Here is a 19,517-nt window from a genome sequence, read left to right as displayed (position 1 = left end):
AATTGCATTATTAAGAGTGATCGGTGGTATTTATTGATCTAGAAAAGGCTTTTGACCGTGTAAACTGGGAATTGTTGTTGGAAGTTCTAAAGAGATTGGGTTGGAATGGAAAGATCAAAAAATCATTAAAAAAAAAAAACATGAACCACCAAGTAAGTGTTAGAATAGGGGAGGAAATGATACAGAGGAGTGCAATTGGGAGGGAAGTTCTGTGTCTGTCACCAACAATATTAATATCTGTCTAGAAGAGATAGTGAAGAAAAGCCCACAAAATCAGGACGGCATTTCAGTAGAAAGTAGAGTGATTAGGTGTATACCGTTAGCAGATGATATGGTGGTTGTTGCAGAATCTGAAGAGAAAATGAATAAGATGTTAGAAAATTTGAGGAATGGTTGTGAAGAATATGGGATGAAAATAAGTGTTAGAAAGACAAAAGTCATGGTGATTGGAACGAAGCGGTCGGTGTCAAATTTAACAAAATAGGAGAGGAGAAAATAGAACAAATACCTAGTATACAGTTAGCAGATGATATGGCGCTTGATGAAGAATCTGAAGAGGAAACCAATCAGATGTTAGAAAACTTGAGGAAGGGCTGTGAAGAATATGGGATGAAAATAAGTGTTAGAAGTGGTTAAAAGCTATGGTGATTGGAACTAAGCGGTCGGTGTCAAATTTAACAAAATAGGAGAAGAGAAAATAGAACAAATACCTAATTTTCGATACCTGGGTAGCATTGGCGTCGGCAGCACATAAACTTTGAGGGGCAGACTACCGGGGACCTGGAGGCCAGGAAAGCGAGAGGTCCGGGGTCGCCCCAGAAAATTAAAAAAAAAAAACATTGTCTTCGTACATCGCATTTTCTTTTTTACTTAGAAAACAAAAACTTAAAACTTTTTGTGTTTCATTTTTACCTTTGATAGTTTTTTTAAAACGTAGTATTAAAGAAAACACACACATACTTTACAATTTGTTTATCCAACACTAAAATTAGTGATGAGCAAATGCAAGACCAAGACCAAGACCGGGGTGGTCTTGGTCTTGCACTGGAACACTTGGTCTTGCACATCCAGCCTTGGTCTTGGTCTTGCATGCAAGAGTCTTGCAAGTCTTGCATTTAAGAAATCTCAAGCTTTTCATAGGTAAATTATACCATGGATATAAGGGATAATAAACTCTACAATACGTCAATAGTAACGGAAATACAATGTATGTTTCTAAATGTAATATAGTTTAACTTCGTGTATGTATGATAATAGTGTACAACATAGGTGATGACCTTTATTTCTTTTAATGAGTGCCCACGCTTCACTACTTATAAGATATGCCTAAATCACAACGTTTCGCAATCTGTTTATATTTTTTAAACAGATCCAACACTCCACTGGTTCCCAAACTGTGGAGGCTACCCCCGAAACGGATGAAAGAAAATCAAGACGGCACAGATTATTGAAATATCATGAATTGCAAAATTATTTTTACACTCTAAAGCCGTCAGATTTTTCTTTGCAACCCCGATTAGCTGATCCTTGTATCAAAACAAACTTCCAATTAAATATTGAGATTTTGTTTTACAGGTTCTAATATGTACTCTATGGGGCAGAAACATTGACATTACGGAAAAGCGATTAAAAAATTGCAGGCTTTGGAAACACGGGCATGGAGAAAAAAGGAAGAGAATTAGCTGTGTTGAACGGAAAACAAATGAGAAGGTGTTAAAAATATTAGCAGTATTGGAAAAAAGAACTATTTTAGATATTGTTAAGAGGAGGAAGAGAAACTGGTTATAGGATATTGTCTGAGGAGCAACTGTATTATGAGGGACGTGCTAGAGGGTATTGTGGAAGGAAAGAGAGGAAGAGAGCGAAGGAGACTACTTGAAGGAAGGTATTAAAACAGAAAATTGCTATATCAAGACGAAGAGACTAGCTGACGACCACCGAACGTCGAAGCTTCTCAGTTGCAGCAAGTAACCTGACAGAATAGCTATTATGAAGATGATAATATGTTTAGCAATATTGACTAAAACAGAGAGAGAAAATTAAAATAATAATTATTATAATCAAACCTCTTAATATTTTAGAATAATTTGAGTGAAAACTGAAAACGACTCAACTGTCTATGTCTTTTGTGTAAATTCAATCTATATAAATAATTTTCACCTCATTGGAAATACAAAATAACTGCATAAAACTCCAAGTTATTTGAAGTCTCACTTGTGAATATGGATTAATAGCATCAATTACCCACTTCGTTGGGTTAAACTAAATAATAATAATAATAATAATAATAATAATAATAATAATAATAATAATAATAATAATAATAATAATAATAATAATAATAATAATAATAATAATAATAATATTATATCGTTAGTCAGTCACTTTTTACTATTAGTAAAGGGCTTTTTGATATCGGTCATTTTCGATCATTTTTATATTTCTCTCGCCTCCTCCTCCCCAAGTTACGGGGCTGAATTTGGAAAATGAAATGAAATGAAATCTTTGAGTTTAACGTCCCACGATTATGCCGGTTAGGCTAAAGGAGACGGTGATGATGAATAATGAATGAAATGGTGGAATGAAGTAAGTGGGACGAAACGGGAGAACCCCGAGAAAACCCACGCACACGGTGTTTGTCCACCACAAAGTTCACTTGGCGGGGGCTGGAATCGAACCCAGGATCCCAAGCACCAGAGGTGAACGCTCTACCACTGAGCCATCGCGGCCACAGGGGCTGAATTTGGATTTAAACTGCATTAGCAGTGTCACTGTTCGTCTCACAGACCCCGAAAACTATGGATTCGGCACTAATATCGATCATTTTCAATAAACTTATATATATATATATATATATATATATATATATATATATATATATATATATATATATATATATATATATATATATATATATATATATATATATATATCTCCTCCTCCCCCATGTTGCGAGGCACGGCATCGGAAGTACCATTGTTCATCTCACTGACCTCGAAGACCATGAGTTCGACATTGATATGGTCATTTTCGCTAATTTGTATATATATCTCGTTCCTCCTCCAAGTTGCGGTGCTGAGTTCGCATTTAAACGGGATCGGAAGTATCACTGTTCACCTTAGCGACGCCGAAAACTATGGATTCGACACTAATATTTGCTCATTTTTTATCATTATTATGTATCTCCCTTTCCCACAAGTTACGAGGCTGAATTTGGTCGTAAACGGTATCTGAAGTGACAGTATTCAACTCAGCGACCTCGCAAAATATGTATTCGACACTAATATTCGTCATTTAGGATCATTTTTATATCTCGTCCCTCCCCTCTGCCAAGCTACGAGGCTGAATTTGGATTTACATAGCATCAGAAGTGTCACTGTTTATCTCAGTAACCCACAAAACTACAGATTCCATTTTAATATCGGCCATTTTCGATCATTTTTAAATATCTTTTCCCTCAGAATCCCCCAAACTGCACCGTCAAAATGATATGACAGAAACCATCTCAGGTCTGATCGTCATCTCTGTTGAAAATGAGATCGAGTTCGGTCGGATGGTTCAAAAGTTATTAAATTTTATTTGTATTTTTTTTTACATTTTCCATCACCTCCCCCTCCCCTAAGTTCTACCGTCAAAATGATTTGATAAAAAAAAAAAAATGTCCGAACCTCATCTATGTTGAAAATTTGATTGAGATTGATCGGCAGTTCAAGAGTGATGGAGTCACAAAAACTGTCACTTATATATATATATATATATATATATTTTTTACATATATACTCCCTCCTCCCCCTTCCCTACGTTGCATCGTCAAAGTAAAATGACAAAAATCGCTCCAGGTCTGAAATTCATCCATGTTGAAAATGTGATCAAGATCGGTCGGGTGTTTCAAAAGTTACACACACACACACACACACACACACACACACACACACATATATATATATATATATATATATATATATATATATATATATATATATATATATATATATATATATATATATATATATATATATATATATATGTATCCTCTTCCCCTCCTCCTCCCCTAGGTTCTACCATCAAAGTGAAACAAACTCTAAAAAAACTTTCTAGGACCGAACCTCATACATGTTAAACATTTGATTTAGATCGGTTCAAGAGTTATTAAGTCACAAACTTAGTCACTCTTATTTTTATTTATATTGATTTTTGTACTTCTCCCCCTCCTCCTCCCCCACTTTGCTCCGTCAAAGTGAACTGACAGATAACATTCCAGGCTTGAACATTATGTACGTACGTTAAAAATTTGATCGAGATTGGTCGTTTGGTTCAAGAGTTATTGGGCCGTATGCAGAGTCAATTTGACCCGTGATTAGAGCCATACTAAAGAGTTCGACTAACATAAGGTTCCTGTAGTAGTCAGGCCTTTAGTATGACGCTAATCATACCTCAAAACGACTCTGCATAAGGCGGATTAAGTTTTATTTATTATTTTATAACTCCCCTTGACCCCTCCCCTGTTTTACCGTCAAAGTGAAATGATGAAAACACTCCCAGGCCCAACCCTCATCTATGTTGAAAATTTGATCCAGATCTGTCGGGTGATTCAAGAGATTAGGAGTCACAAGAATAGTCACTTTCAATTTTATAATATAGATTTATTGTAGTAAAATGTTATATCGCTCAATCCTTGATGTGCTGTATACCTAAGGAGGCTAAAAGTTATATTGATAAACAATTATTCAACGTTCCGCCCATGAAATCAAACTTGAGGTCACATGCACTAAGTTTTGTCAATATCATGAAAATATTATTTCGCTATTAATTTTATGAGCACACATTAAAAATTTCCAACTGATGCTTGAGTCTCGGAGCCAAGGCCATACCCGACACTTATGGTGTACGGTATTACCGATGTTCAATACTATATTTCTCTTTAGTTTTGGATATGCTTTGAAATGAAATGTAGTATCTAGTTTACCGTCCCACGATTATGCATCAAGGGTAAGGGAGACGGTAATGATGAGAAAGGACTAAAATGGTGGAATGGAGAAAGTAGGAGACAGAAAAACACTGAGAAAATCCAACGACACAGTGTTTGTTCACCAAAAAAGCTCACATGGCGCAAGATGTGTGGTTTGAAAACGAGCAATATCTACAGAAAATGCGAACAACCAATTCAGAAAACGACATACTGTTGCTATAAGTTACAGGAGCAGATCGACTCACACGGATTGCATAACTACTGGGAACACATTCACTCCAGCAGCATTTTTACTGAAGACAAGAAATCCATCTTCTTTTTTACGTCATATAAAAAATCAAGCAGTGCGGTACTTATGCAAGACCCTTGCGCAAGAGTCTTGGTCTTGGTCTTGGTCTTGGTCTTGCAGGTATGGTCTTTGTCTTGGTCTTGCACCCCTTGGTCTTGGTCTTGGTCTTGCATCGGGATTCCTGGTCTTGGTCTTGGTCTTGGTCTCTTGCAAAAACTGCAAGACCAAGTCTCTTGCACTCATCACTATTGAGAAAATGTACAAATATATGTTGAGTTACGAAATTTTGGAGGAGGTCCAGATCCGGTGAATCACCCGTGGGTGCGCCTCTAATATCAGGTATTAGGTACGTGGTGATAATGTTTTGGCTGATCAGTGTATTTCATATCTGAAATTGATAATTAGACTAAACCTCCCTGCTAATCGAATGGTTAGCGTGCACTCATGTGGTTTGTATTCTACCTTAAACTGTAGTGCCGCGTTTCACATAGTCTCGGGGCTGAAATGGACCCTATATTCCAAAAAACCCCAACCAATCAGAATTAACGAAATAAAAAAAATAGGTGGTGAATACTTCAAATTATATGCCCACAGCCAAACTCTCTCCATAAAAATTGTTGCGTATCTTAGAATCCTGAAAAATGTATTTTTGGACAGGACACATAGTTCCTAAGTGAAGAAGCATTTGTGCACCCAGGTTGTTTTATACTTTTTGTCTTATCTTGGTGTCAAGAATCACCTCTCAAACGTTGTCGATGTTGTTTTGAAACACCCTGTATATATAATATAGATGCACGCAAGATAACTTCGATTATGAATAGCCATTGCTATATTTACTTTTTACGACATTTCGCTACATGTTAAAGGATTCACTTGAATATACTTTGCACAGGAGTCCTCACAGCATCGACAATAAATGACTTGTTTAATAAGAGAGCCCTTTTCTTTTTATGCGAAGTGTGCAGAGACGTTGGTTATTTTTGAAACCTAAGCCGTTTTCATTACATGACAGAATTCTCGAAATCTGTTTAAAAGTGTTATTTTGTTAGCTACTACGAAGTCATAAAAGTTCCTTCTCTCCCTTCCCCCCTCCCAATCTTCCTCAGCGCCTGTATAAATGGAAATAAAGTTACGACTTTGCTTTCCACCATCTAATCCTTTTCTATATGCTCTCAACACTTGAGTAATCCACTTGTACTCTTTTACTATATGCTTGCTCACAGCGCCGAACTCGGGGTCAATAAAAACAGGTGACACCCAGCCCATCGCCCCCTTCACCCCAGGCAGGACCATGGTTCCAGGAAATTCCCTGTTGACGTCAGAGAAAGCTTTCGTAGAAGCAATCCAATAACGTTAACCTTAATAATACTGTCTGATAACTATCCATAGCAAATGGAGACTTTTTGGACAGATTTAAACTGGTTTTATAGGCTCAATTTTATATTTATTTCCTTTGTTTTGTTTTGGGTTTATAAATACCTCTGGAAAAGTTATGGCGCTTCATCACAAGACTGAACGAGAGTTTATTCTGTGAGTGCACCAGATCTTTAGCACGAAACCTAATAACACTCTTCAATAAAATTCAATAACCTCTTATAAAAACACAACCAAAGTGAAGGGTTTAATTTGAGGACAATTTCTAGTAATGGAGGTTGAGACAGCGAGAAACGAGTGTCAATTGAGAAATTCATTACAGATAGACTAGACAGTTTGCGGCATTAAAAAGTAAGAAAATGGACTTCTCCTTTTACCCTAGCTACACATGGTTAGCGGTTTATCTTTAATAATGAGAGACAAAATTAACCTATATTATTTTCGCTCGGCAACTCTGCAAATGAATTAATAGAGTCTGAGATAATGTTGTGTAGTCAACAGGGAGACAAAATTGCTACTTCATTCCCGCCATATCGCATCTTATATAAACCAAGCCGAACCACTTGGCGTAACCATCTATTTGTGAGCCTAAGCATGCTCCAGCGCCATCTACTAGTGATCGGTTGAACTACGTCCAGGCTAGGGACGAGCACGTGATCAGGCGCATAGACCTAATCGCATCTTATATAGCTAGAATAAATCATTAAAATTAAAGGAAGGTCGTATTGTTGTTATCTTCGGAGTGGAAATATTGCTGATGTCATTCATATGAATCATTATATTGATTCATATATTATCATGATTTTGTTAATTTTCCTTAAGGTGGATCACTACCCGGAAGTCAGCATAAGCATTAGTTCATTGCCTTAACCAATGCGTAATGAAATGCCGCATATTATAAGTATTGCTCTATAAAATAGAGTTATACGTTAGCTACAACATAAGATACTATTTCGTGTGCTTATGTATTCTGTTATCTAAAAAAGTAAGATATAAGAGGAAAACTTGATGAGTTTTAAGATGAGTACGCAAGATGGCACGTGCTGTTCGATCCTGCTGCTCCTGTTCTCAGTTTTATGAAATTTTGACTTATAAGCATAAATTATTTTACAAGTAGTTATCTCTTTACGTAATATGGATATTATGTGACCGTTTTTTTGTGTTATGTTTCACATTTTATCCAAATATTATTTTAAGTTTAAGGAAATAGTTTTAGCAGCTAGAACCAGGCCCGTATTTATATATTGTGCGCCCCTGTGCTCTAAATAATTTGCAGCCCCCCGCATAAACTTATGTATCAAACAAGGAAACGAGTCCGTGATTTTCCAAACATACATACTCTTGTTGAGTAGCAGTTTAGGTATTACAAGTTACAAAAGTTACAACGTAATTTTAAATGGCCTAATTCTCTCAATTATGATTATGATATAGGTTCTGCCCGAAGGTAGGTGTTGACCCGAAGGTCCCTGGGCGAGATGAACCCATGGTAGCTTGCCATTGCCTTCCATGGGATGATGATGACGTACTAACGACGGGACTTATATCTTCGGATCCGAACCACTTGTGTCCCCACCGGGAATCGAACCCGGGACCCCTTGATTACTAGAGATCTAATAGGGGCGTGATTTTGAAGCTAGGATTGGCTGACATCCATTGGTGGAAGTCATTGTGAGTCACCAATAATTATTGGTGATAACTGATAAGAAAAATAATCGTTTACATTATCCACTGCCAGTAATGGTTTAATAACATCTACATTAATAATACAATAAACTGTCTGTCTGTAGCGCTTTTCAACTCGAGAACAATACTAGTGTAAATCTCTCAGAGAAATGATCCAAATGACCTGTTCCAGCTCCATAGGTCACACTTGAACTAGGATATGAGGGTGCAAAATCCCCATAAGAATAACATGGGAGCAATTTAAAAATAATTGAAAATGACCAATATTAGAGTTGAATTCATAGTTTTTGGTGTTGCTGAGATGAATAGTGACAATTTTTTTTTTTTTATCTAACTGAACTTCAAAATCAAGGTCATACTCGACACTACAGGGAGGGGGCGAGATTATAAAAGTAATTGAGAACGATAGATATTAGTGTTGAATTCATAGTTTACGAGGTCGCTGAGTTTAATGATGTAGTTCATCCTCACCCTTTGGGGTGGAGGTGGGAAAGGATGACTTTTTAAAAATAATCAAATAAGCTAACTAATTAGTAACTAGTGTAATTAGAGCGAATTAAACACACAAACATATTTTCTCGCGCTTGCGCGGGACTCTGCGGGTTGCTAGTTTTAAATATTATTTTATTATGAATCTTAAAAAAAGTTACAAAATTTTGCCGCCCCCTAAATTCCGCTGCCCTGTGCGTGAGCACAGAATAGCACTTACCTAAATACGGGCCTGCCTAGAACGCATATATAGGGGCTGGCATACTCCATATAATTAAAGTGTCTTTTAGTATAATAAATTTGTATCAAAGCTCGATCTTTCGTGACATCTAATATCCAAATGTGCTTTTGTATTTCACGTAATTTTAGCCTTGTGCAAACAACAATTTTGTAGATTTCTATTATTTTGTATCAGTACTCTAAGTTTCCATACCTGGGGTCTCTCAGACCCCAACTAGAAGTCATTCTTTGTTTGTAATGCTAACGTGAACGTTGTTAGATAAATGCATTTACACTATAAAGAGAACTCATATTTCTTTCGTCATTTTCTCCATGTAGCCCTTTTGCTGTAAGTTTCCCAAATTATGAACGTATTTATGAACCCTCTTGCTAATGATAAACCTTTTATTCATAATTTTATTATCATAGAGGAATTAGGCCTACTCTCCTTCGTGGCAAGTTAGTATTAGGCCTATATTATTACGTGTGAATTTCAAGATACGCCGACTAACCAGTGAAAATGAGTTCAAGAAAAATGAACACTGAAGGTTCAGTGAGTCCAAAATAGAGTAACTTCAGAGAAGTTTTGTCTGAGTGGCTTGCAGAAGAAGAAATTTGATCTTCTGAGGAAAGTCCTGAAGATAGTCATGAAGAGAGTGGGTACACAAGGAAACTTCGGGAACGCACAGGATACGTAATCCGCAACAAATAGTTCAAGTGAAACCCGATTTTTTTTTTTTTTTTTTTTTTTTTTTTTTTTTTTTTTTAGTGTCAACGAAACGTCTTCAGATTCAGAAGCCGGTGCATCAAGTATTTTAACCGAAAGATATAGTACAGTATGGTTTTCTACTCCCAAACCTATTACTCAGACTTGTCAACACAATATGCTTCACACACACCCAGATCAGCACGCGGCCTCGAAAAAAAAAAAAAAGACATTTTTGAGTTTTACGTCCCACGATTATGCCGGCTAGGCTAAAGGAGACGGTGATGATGAGTAATGAATGAAATGGTGGAATGAAGAAAGTGGGAGGAAACGGGAGAACCCCGAGAAAACCCACGCACACGGTGTTTGTCCACCACAAAGTTCATTTGGCGGGAGCAGCGTTTGAACCCATAACCCCATGCACCAGAGATGAACGCTCTACCACTGAGCCACCGCGGCCCCGGCCTCGAAACAACTACTCCACAAGAAGCATGGGAGATACATAAGATACGTTTGATGAATTTTTATCTTGCACAAATCTTGAAGGGAAGGTATAGCTTCAGAAAAAAGAGAAACATGGTAAAATGTTACTCCTACGAAGGTAAATGTAAATAGTAAGGTGAATTTTATACTTCATACAATAAAAAAAAACGGAATATTTTTGTGCCAAAATGCGTGTGGATATGTCAAAATAATATTAGTACTACTAGTACATAATGTCCTTATGTTGTAGTGATCGAAACATGTAATTATAATTAATTCCCACTGAGAGACCCGGATGGGGTCTACTAGACTCCGAAGTTCAGAGTTTTCTGAGTATGAGCTCTGGGGTTAATGCAAAGATTTTATTTATATAAGGAATGCAGCATTTGACTTTACAGCAACATAAAGAAAAGCTGTGTACAATATGTGTGACAATTACTTCTATAAAATTCATGAGGTGGATCTCTTAGGATTGAACTCAAGGCTCCTTAGATAAATGTTTTACTATTGATTCGTTGTCCGCCGGTCATCCCACACGGGTCGTTCAGAGCACAAGAGAATCAACTCCAATCATCTAAGTTCTGAGAGTAAGAGATACGGTACGCGTAACACTGTTTCTTCACACTATAAGCAGTGCTGTAAATAGAAAATCTGAGGAAGTATGTTTCAGTACCAATTCATAATAAGCATATCCCCTAGTTATCACGAAAAATTTCTCATGTAATGTCGAATGAAAAAAAAATCATACAAAGGGGTACGCTGATCATAATTCTCCCGAGGGGTACGACATACCCCAGTATACCCACCCCCACTTCGAGCAACGACACTAAGGAATTACTGCGCATAGCCTTCTGCCAAACAGACCAGACAAATGCGTCATTGTCTTCTTTTCTCTCTGGTGCACATTGCTAGTCAACCACCTGTGTTCTTTCTGGAATAAAAGAAAAAATGAAGTAATGAAGATTAAACTCTCATAGCAATACCACAATAGTATGACCCTACAACATGTGAGAGCAGAAACCAGTGCGTCCAATCTTAAGGGTCTTCACTACAACGAAAATAAACTACCGCTAATTTTATAATTTTTCTGTAATGTCTTCAAAACAAATAATAATATTCGAAAAGCAGTAACTAGTGAACTAGACAATACGACTTTGCGTATGATACCTTTACCATAATTCGCCTATTTGCTTTTGGTATGCCGCTATTTACAGAACCCGCAAAAAATGCTAAATCAATCTACAGTTCCAAATCGAAAGCAGATAGATGAGTTGTGATAACGGTATCACATGCAAAATCGTATTATCTAGTTTACTACGTTTCTGTTTTTCGAATATTTTTATTTGTTTTGAAGATATTAGAAATACTCTAAAATTAGCGGTAGTTTAATTTCGCTGCAGTGAAGACCCTTAAGAGAGATTTTTTGAAATTGGTCGTAATTTTTGACGTTTCCTCGAAAGTTATATTTAGAGACCGGATGTTAGGCAAAATGCCTATTCTTTATTATTAAAGATATGATCAAAAATAACGTTTTAAAGTTTATATGGGGGTTTATACTTTCGATTTAAGCCAATTTTATTTTGCCTATTTTGCCTATTTTGACCTTTAGTGCCTAAACAATTGCTTTAGTGCCTAATATTGCCTATTCTATGCATTTTCTTCAAAATAAGCCTTCATTGGGAAATATATATAATTTATATAACATAAATAATACACACATATTAAGTATTTTAAACACAAGCACGTGGTACGTTACGATATATATACACGGTGAACTTCAAAGATGTGCACATACTTCGGGAGGTGATTAGTAATATCAAAAGAAGACAAAATGTTTTCTTGTATTTTGTCGAATTCCGTGTCTTGTACGACTGACAGAGTGCCAATTTGGTATTGAAAATTGAATCCTGACAATTGGAACGGAACCGAAAGATGTGCACATACTTTGAGAGGTGATTCGTGACATGAAAAGAAGACAAAAAGTTCTCTTGGATGTCACGAATCACCTCACGAAGTATGTGAACACCTTTATGTCTCGTTCCAATTGTCAGGATTCGATTTTGGATTCCAAGTTGGTCACCCTGTCACTCGTACACGACGCAGAATTCGACAACATGCAACAGGACTTTTTGTCTTCTTTTGATGTAATGAATCAGCTCCCAAAGTATGTGCACATCTTTCAGGTTCACCCATTATGTATGAAATACATAACAAGCTTCGTTTTTATATATACAATAAAAGAAGATATTAACACACAATTATGTTTCTATATTCTTTGAACATTATCTATGATTTGAATCTATTTTTTAATGGTATTGAATATTTATCTTCATTATTTCGAGTTACATTTTAGTGCCTATTTTACTGCCTATTTTTTAAATTTTTAGTGCCTATTTGCCTGCCTATTTTCCAGGTTTTTAGTGCCTAAACATCCGGTCTCTAGTTATATTGCAGTGCTTGCTACCTGGTATCGCCCTCCCGCTGACATAAAAGAAAAGCCAGTTTCGCCGCTTCCGAAACAACGGATTCTTTTGGACAGGGAGGGGAAGTGCGCCAAAATACACGTTTTTAATGAGGAAGTTCATTGTTTGTCCACTAGAGTGCAGTGCTGCAAGTGTGGAGAAACCTTTCTTGGCTTTCAAGAAGTTGTAACATGTAAAGAGTAAATAGAAAAAACGCGGGAGGACGCCACTACCCCACTTCAGAAAAATATCTATGGTGTCCCCCCACTTCCTAAAAAAATACAATGGGCAAAGATAAGCACGGAGGACGGTGTGACGTCATCCATCCCCTTACCTTTTCAGATACACTTTTACCCCTGGTTGCAACGATAACGTTTACGTACATTTAATTCTAGGGCAACAAAGAGAATATTCCGTACCTTATGATAACAAATCTTGTGGTCAGACTTGTTTAAACGTGTTTTATTTATGCATTAAAGATATAATAAGTGAGAGAACCATAAATGATTTTTAATTTCTGCAAAAATGAATGATAAATATTAAGGAGATACAAAGTTTACAAGGAATAAAAATAGTTTTATTTATTGAAATAATTATCGTGGTAAGTTTTGGTGGATACTAAAATAATTTTAAACGAACTGGGGCCGCAATATTTAATTATATATGTGTGTTACAAGGTTTTCTTTCCTCCTCCTGGTAGGCACGTAGCCAGGATTTCGTAAAGAAGGGGGGGGGGAGGGTAAGTGACATGAAATACTGTGGTCAACACAACAGGGGCTCGATAGGGATGGGCACGAGACAAGATTTATGGATGTCTCGTCTCGAAAATGTGCTGTAAAAGTGATGTCTCGACTTGAAAAATGTATATTTCACTATTGGAAGAGCCGTGTCTCGACTCGAATTTTGTCAGGAAAATCCTGTCTCGACTCGTCTCGTGCGCATCCCTACGGCTCGAGCATTCTAAACTATTTTACTGGAACATATATTGGTTCGTTTAGCCAGGATTTCGCAACGGGGGAAAAGGGGGGGGGGTGACATGAAACTCTGAAGGCCCAGGAGCTTGATCAATCTAAACTTCTTTACTATCAACATATATTGGTTTGTTAGGACAATAACATGAGGATATGTTGGTAAGTATTTTAATAACAAACTATGCAGAAATCTCGACTAAAAGAATAAAAAAACGTATTGAAAAAGATTTTATAATATTTATGTCCTTCCTCTGTTGTATAACAATTTCCCTTTCATTATGACCTCAACTATTATAAAACGTGCATACTCAATAATATCTTGCAAAATATTTTACAATATCTGCGTTCCTTTCTCCCCCCCCCCCTTAGCTACGTATCTGAAATATTTTCTCCAATGTAATAAACCATTTCGAATCCATTAGTATTCAAGAAGTCAATCGATACAAGCAGGGGCGGATCCCTCCCAGAAGTCGGTCCTGGATCCGCCCCTGGATACAAGGAAATCATCACTTCAGTGCAGCTACAATTTCTTGAAATGTAAGTAGTATCTAGAGTATACAGTAAATAATAATAACAATAAAAGTAGGCTCGATCATGGTAAGATTAATATAACACATCGCAAACATTAAACAAGGAAACATTGTTGTATTTACATTCAATTAAATAATTTATTCCCGGGAGCGAGTAAACATTTAATTTATATTGTCAACCTGGGGAAGGCAAATATTTTATGTAGTAGGTTTATGTGTATAGATGGAATTGATATTGGTTAATATTGCGGAAAGCTTGCATCAAAACTATGCAAACACGGAAGAGCGAATGCACAAAGCACTGGTTGAACCTTATTGGTCAATGAACATTTCCACATAAGAACAAACTGATTAATTGTATGAAAAGTAAGTGAAACTCATACTTACCCCAGAAATATTTCATTTATTCTTAAGAGAAATTATTTCTTTTGTTATACCTAAGCACGTAATGAAACTACCATAAACGAATTGTATATTTTTGGAATGTTTTCTCCGAGCTCTTTGATTTGATGCTGCTCAACAAGAAACACTTCAGTAATATACTGTATATATTAAATTTTAAAAAGCAATATTCTGTTTTAATACTAAACTTAACTACGTATACGTCACAAGTTAAATCCTATCACTGTAAAGCACAATACCGTACCTGTGCTTTGACTGAAATGTGTTCACAGTATTTGCGGTTGGCAGCCAGACACATATTACAACGACGAGCGCCGGTCTATGTGTTCGCATGGATTGCTGGACAGTAAGCTAGCATAGTCAGTTTCTTGCGATACACGATATTCTTCAAAATTCCCAAAACATAAAAATCCAGAGGTATTAAATCTGGTGAACATGTAGGAAACTCAAGTACACTTTAAAACGGACATCCATTTGTCAAATGTCAAGCATTCACCGGCCATGTTGTTTCATTATCGTACATCATAGCCTACGTCATATGTGACAGTCATAAAGTATCCACGAGGCCACGACTGTTGAGAAAAACGCACAATGCATATGCTAATGATTAGGTCCGTATTCTTTTAAAAAATGCATATTTATATATGCAAATGCATATTTTGAAAGTTAGTGCATATTCTAAGGAAATTAACATATTTCTACATAAATTTGAAGTTACGAATCACTTTAATATTCTTAACTTCTTCAATCGCTAGTTTCATTATATTAGACGTCCATTAAAAAAAAAAAAAAATCATGTCCTCTGAGTGATGAGAATATTCTCTTGTAGTGTCAAGATATCTTTTTTATTCATGCACTCCTTCCGACAATGATTTTTGAAACAATTAAGGGTCTGGAAACTTCAGGGGCGTATCCATCTACAAGACGCTCGAACTTGTCTGCTCCAAAGTGAAGCAGGAGAAAAATTTAAAGAGTAGTTGGATAAGGAACTTAACAGGTGCTTAGCTTGAGACGAGTTCATTTTCATTCCCTTTTGTATTTGCTCCTATATTTCACATGTATTCCTCTCCATATATATTTCCATGTACTGCTTTGTATGTCATCATCATCATCATCATCATCTAAGGTTAGCAATCTTTTGATTGGTTTGATGCAGCTTTCCACCTTTCCCTATCCTAAGCTAGACTCTTCATTTCTTTCTAACTTTCCTTCTTTATATCTTGTATTGTTTGGTCCCTATTTTTCAATCATGGCTTCGTGTAGGTATTTTTTTCTTCTGTAATTCCCTCCATAGCTGCTAATGAGATTCCTCCATGTCTCATAATGTGTCCAATCATCCTATGTCGTCTTTTCGAAATTCTTCAGCATACTCCTTCTTTCTCCTACCATTTGCAATACTCTCTCATTCGACATCTTGTACGTCCATCTAATTTTTAACATTCTTCTGCAGCATCACATTTCAAAGTTTTCCCATTCTTTGCTTTTCCTCTTCTCTTATTGTTCATGTCTCACATCCTTACAATACTACGCTCCGCACATAAGCCCTTTTCTCAGTTCTATGCCAATGTTTCCGGTTGGAATTTTCTCTTTTTCTTCAAATTCTTCTTCGCCTGACCTATTCTGGATCTTACATCCTCTTCACACCTGTTATAGTTCCTTAAGTTATTTTACTCCCTATCAGAATTCCTCCACTTCTTTCACCACGTGATTTCCTATTTTCATCCAAATTTTTCTTGTTTGTTATGTAGTCCATCTCATAACTTTTGATTTACTTTTGTTAATATCAGCGGAGCAAATCTGTGTTCAACATTGGGGGAGAGGGGGGAAGACCACTCCCATATTTTTTTTTAAGCGATATTCAAAATATTTATCAAGTTGAAAAACAATGCTATGGAGGATCAGGAAGCAGAGTTCTCTTCAACATTGGGAGGCGGGCAGATTTGATGCTTATTCTGGGAGAATATCAATTTCATCTCACTTTCCTTTTGTGGCAATCGGACACAAATCATCACGTTTCTCCCCAAAAAACACATTTCAAATCAGATTATTGGGGGAGACAGTCCCCCCAAGATTGGAGGGGATATGTCCCCTTCATCTTCCCGGGATTTACGCCAGTGGTTAATATTCATGTTGAATTTGCTGCTAAGTAGTTGTTGCACGCCGTTTACACCTGTTTCTCACTATCTGTCAACATTACGATGTCATCCGAAAATCTAAGCGTATTTTCTACTTGTGATCAGTTTATTCTTATGATGTGAATGTATTGATTTCTTGTATCGCTTCTTCAACGTAGAGATTGTAGAATCTTCTTAACGTTTTTCGACTGTTAAACCACACTATTGTAAGAAACATCTGCTGTGCAGATACGATCTTCAGACGGAAGGCTCCAGGGATAACTACACATATTTTGCTCCTATTAGCAACCTACACTATAAGTGTCCCTGGTGTGAGTCTCATTTTACGCACCTGATCTTTGGGTATTTGAACAGCCCATGTAATTTAGCCTTTGTGGCTCGAATACCTTTGCACTTCTGTAGTATGATTATTTTCTCAGTATTATTGTTTCCAAGTTCTTCGAGAGTCGATCTTGAAAAGTCGCTACTGTGCAGTCAAAATTCGCCACGTTCCGCTACCCTTACTGAAATTCCGCTTTAATCCGCTACATTAAAAAAAATAAACTTTAATGGTAAAGGACGCTGTTAACAAAACCGCCAAATATTTCCTTTTCCCCCCACCGAGAATCGAACCCGGGACCCCTTGATTATAAGGCGACGAGCTTATCAGGACATTATAGGATTAGCCTTAGTAATCAGAAAGATAGGATTGCCCTTTAGTAATCAATGAAATATGGTGAAATTTCACTATTGGCCCTAACGTTTTGGGAAATATTTATTAACATTTTTATGATGGAAAATATTTAATAGATTTAATCTAAGCAGAATCTTTGATTTTTATTACAGATGTCTCATAAATGCAGCCCACCTAAAGACAATTGTTAAACATGGCTATGAACTTGTCACCATATATTATTTAAAGAAGTACATTTCTTGAAAACAAATATTAGTACTTTTTTTTTTTTAAATATATGTGCACTTTTGGAAAACTATTTTAGGAAGTTAAATGTAAATAATATAGGTTGACAAATATGGTAATTTCCGTACAGGAACGTATCCAGAAATTTTACTGGGAGTGATTTTCCAATTAGAGCCTAAATTCAGCCTAAATGTAAATTGTATATTAACTCTGCAAATTATTCATGAAGTTATGTCAAATTTACATAGAAGTTGAAATTTCGGCTTATCTCTTGTCTTCGTACCCTGCATACGTACACTCATGTCCAAAATTATTGTCGCATGCCTATAAATAAGTTGTTGTAGGAATATAATTTGATAAAGAATTCGCCCGGTATTTCTTATAATGTTAGTATGTGTATAATCGGCAAAGATATGTATGTGCCAAATTTCATGTCAAAAGAGCAGTAAATAAGAACAATAAAACGAAAATAAAACTTTCTTGTCCATTTAGCAACATTTTGTTTTACTCATTCTAATTTTCGTATTTATAATTCTTTTCCTATTAAATTTACCACAAATATACCTTTCCGGATTATATACATAGTATCAGTATTAAAAGAACCCTGCAAAATCACGATCAAATTTTATTCTTACATGAAAACAGTTATAGATATGCGACAATCATTTTGGACATAAGTGTACGGTACATATCTGTTTGCATAGTGCTTTCCATTATCTTCAAAATTGTAACATTTTACTTAAATAACTTATGGTTTAAATTAGCAAATTCTGAAGAATTTTAGCTTACGTCGCGTTGTCGATTATATGGCTTCTTGTACAGGCTGTTCTTATGTGGCTGCAGATACAATAACAAAAGATGCACTTATGACTTAATTGCAATTAATATTTTGAATGACGTCATCAGGAGAAGGAGTAGGTATGGACACTTGTGCAATTCTCCTCTCCTCTTACATACAGCGTTCTCGAAAATGGGACAATCCCTTTTATTGAAATTTGTGTACTTTCCCTCTACAAAACTAAATTAAGCACTTTAGAAATAAATAAATGTTTTCTAACCTAATTTGTTCACCTCTTTCAAGCTATGGGGGAAAATTGGAAATTTAAAGATATATTTTCAAAAGTCGCTACATTTTCCGTATTTTTAGTCCGTCGCCGCTTTGTCGCCAGTGCATCGAAAAGTCGCTACGCGTAGCAGAATTCCGCTACAGTTTGCAACACTGTGTGTACTTCTTTAACTCCGATTTTTTGATACATAATCCTTTTTCTTTGTTTCAATGCATTGTCAACAATCTTTTGTCCGTTACGGGAAAGAAGGGGGGGGGGGGTGAAGACACGGTGACTCAACATTAGTGTTCACCTCTACTATCACTGGATCCAATTTCTCTCCCACAATAAGCGAACTTCTAATGGATAACTTCGTGTCGCTGATTTCTTTTTAGGGGGAGGGGAGCTGACTCCCATATTCTCACGCCAACGATTCTTCCATAATCAATAACTTTCATTAACAACTTATTTCCTTTAGTCCACATGACATGATCGTGGGTAGTGATGTGAGGTGGAAAATTTTCCGCGGAATATTTTCCATTTCGGAAAATTTTCCGTTCTAGAAAAATATCAGTAATCAAGTAAGAATTCCTCAGCAATCATAAAATTGGTTGAATTCATGTATAGGAATGTTAAAAAGTGAAAGATCGTTTAAAGAATCTGAAAATTTTCATGGCTCAGACAATTTTCAGTACTATGTAGGAACAAGTTAAACAATTTTTCATGAACCGAAGTATTTTCTGTGTTATATGGAAAAATTGAAGAACTTTTTATGAGTCGGAAAATTTTCATTATATTGAAGCAAAAAGTAACAATTTTTTGTGAATCGGAAAGTTTTATTGCTCTGTAGAAACAAGTGAA

This window comes from Thermobia domestica, chromosome 11 (genome assembly GCF_964235325.1).
Source record: "Thermobia domestica chromosome 11, izTheDome1.hap1.1, whole genome shotgun sequence".
NCBI lineage: Eukaryota > Metazoa > Arthropoda > Insecta > Zygentoma > Lepismatidae > Thermobia > Thermobia domestica.
The sequence above is the reverse complement of the archived record's forward strand: the minus strand, read 5'-3'. Positions refer to the sequence as shown.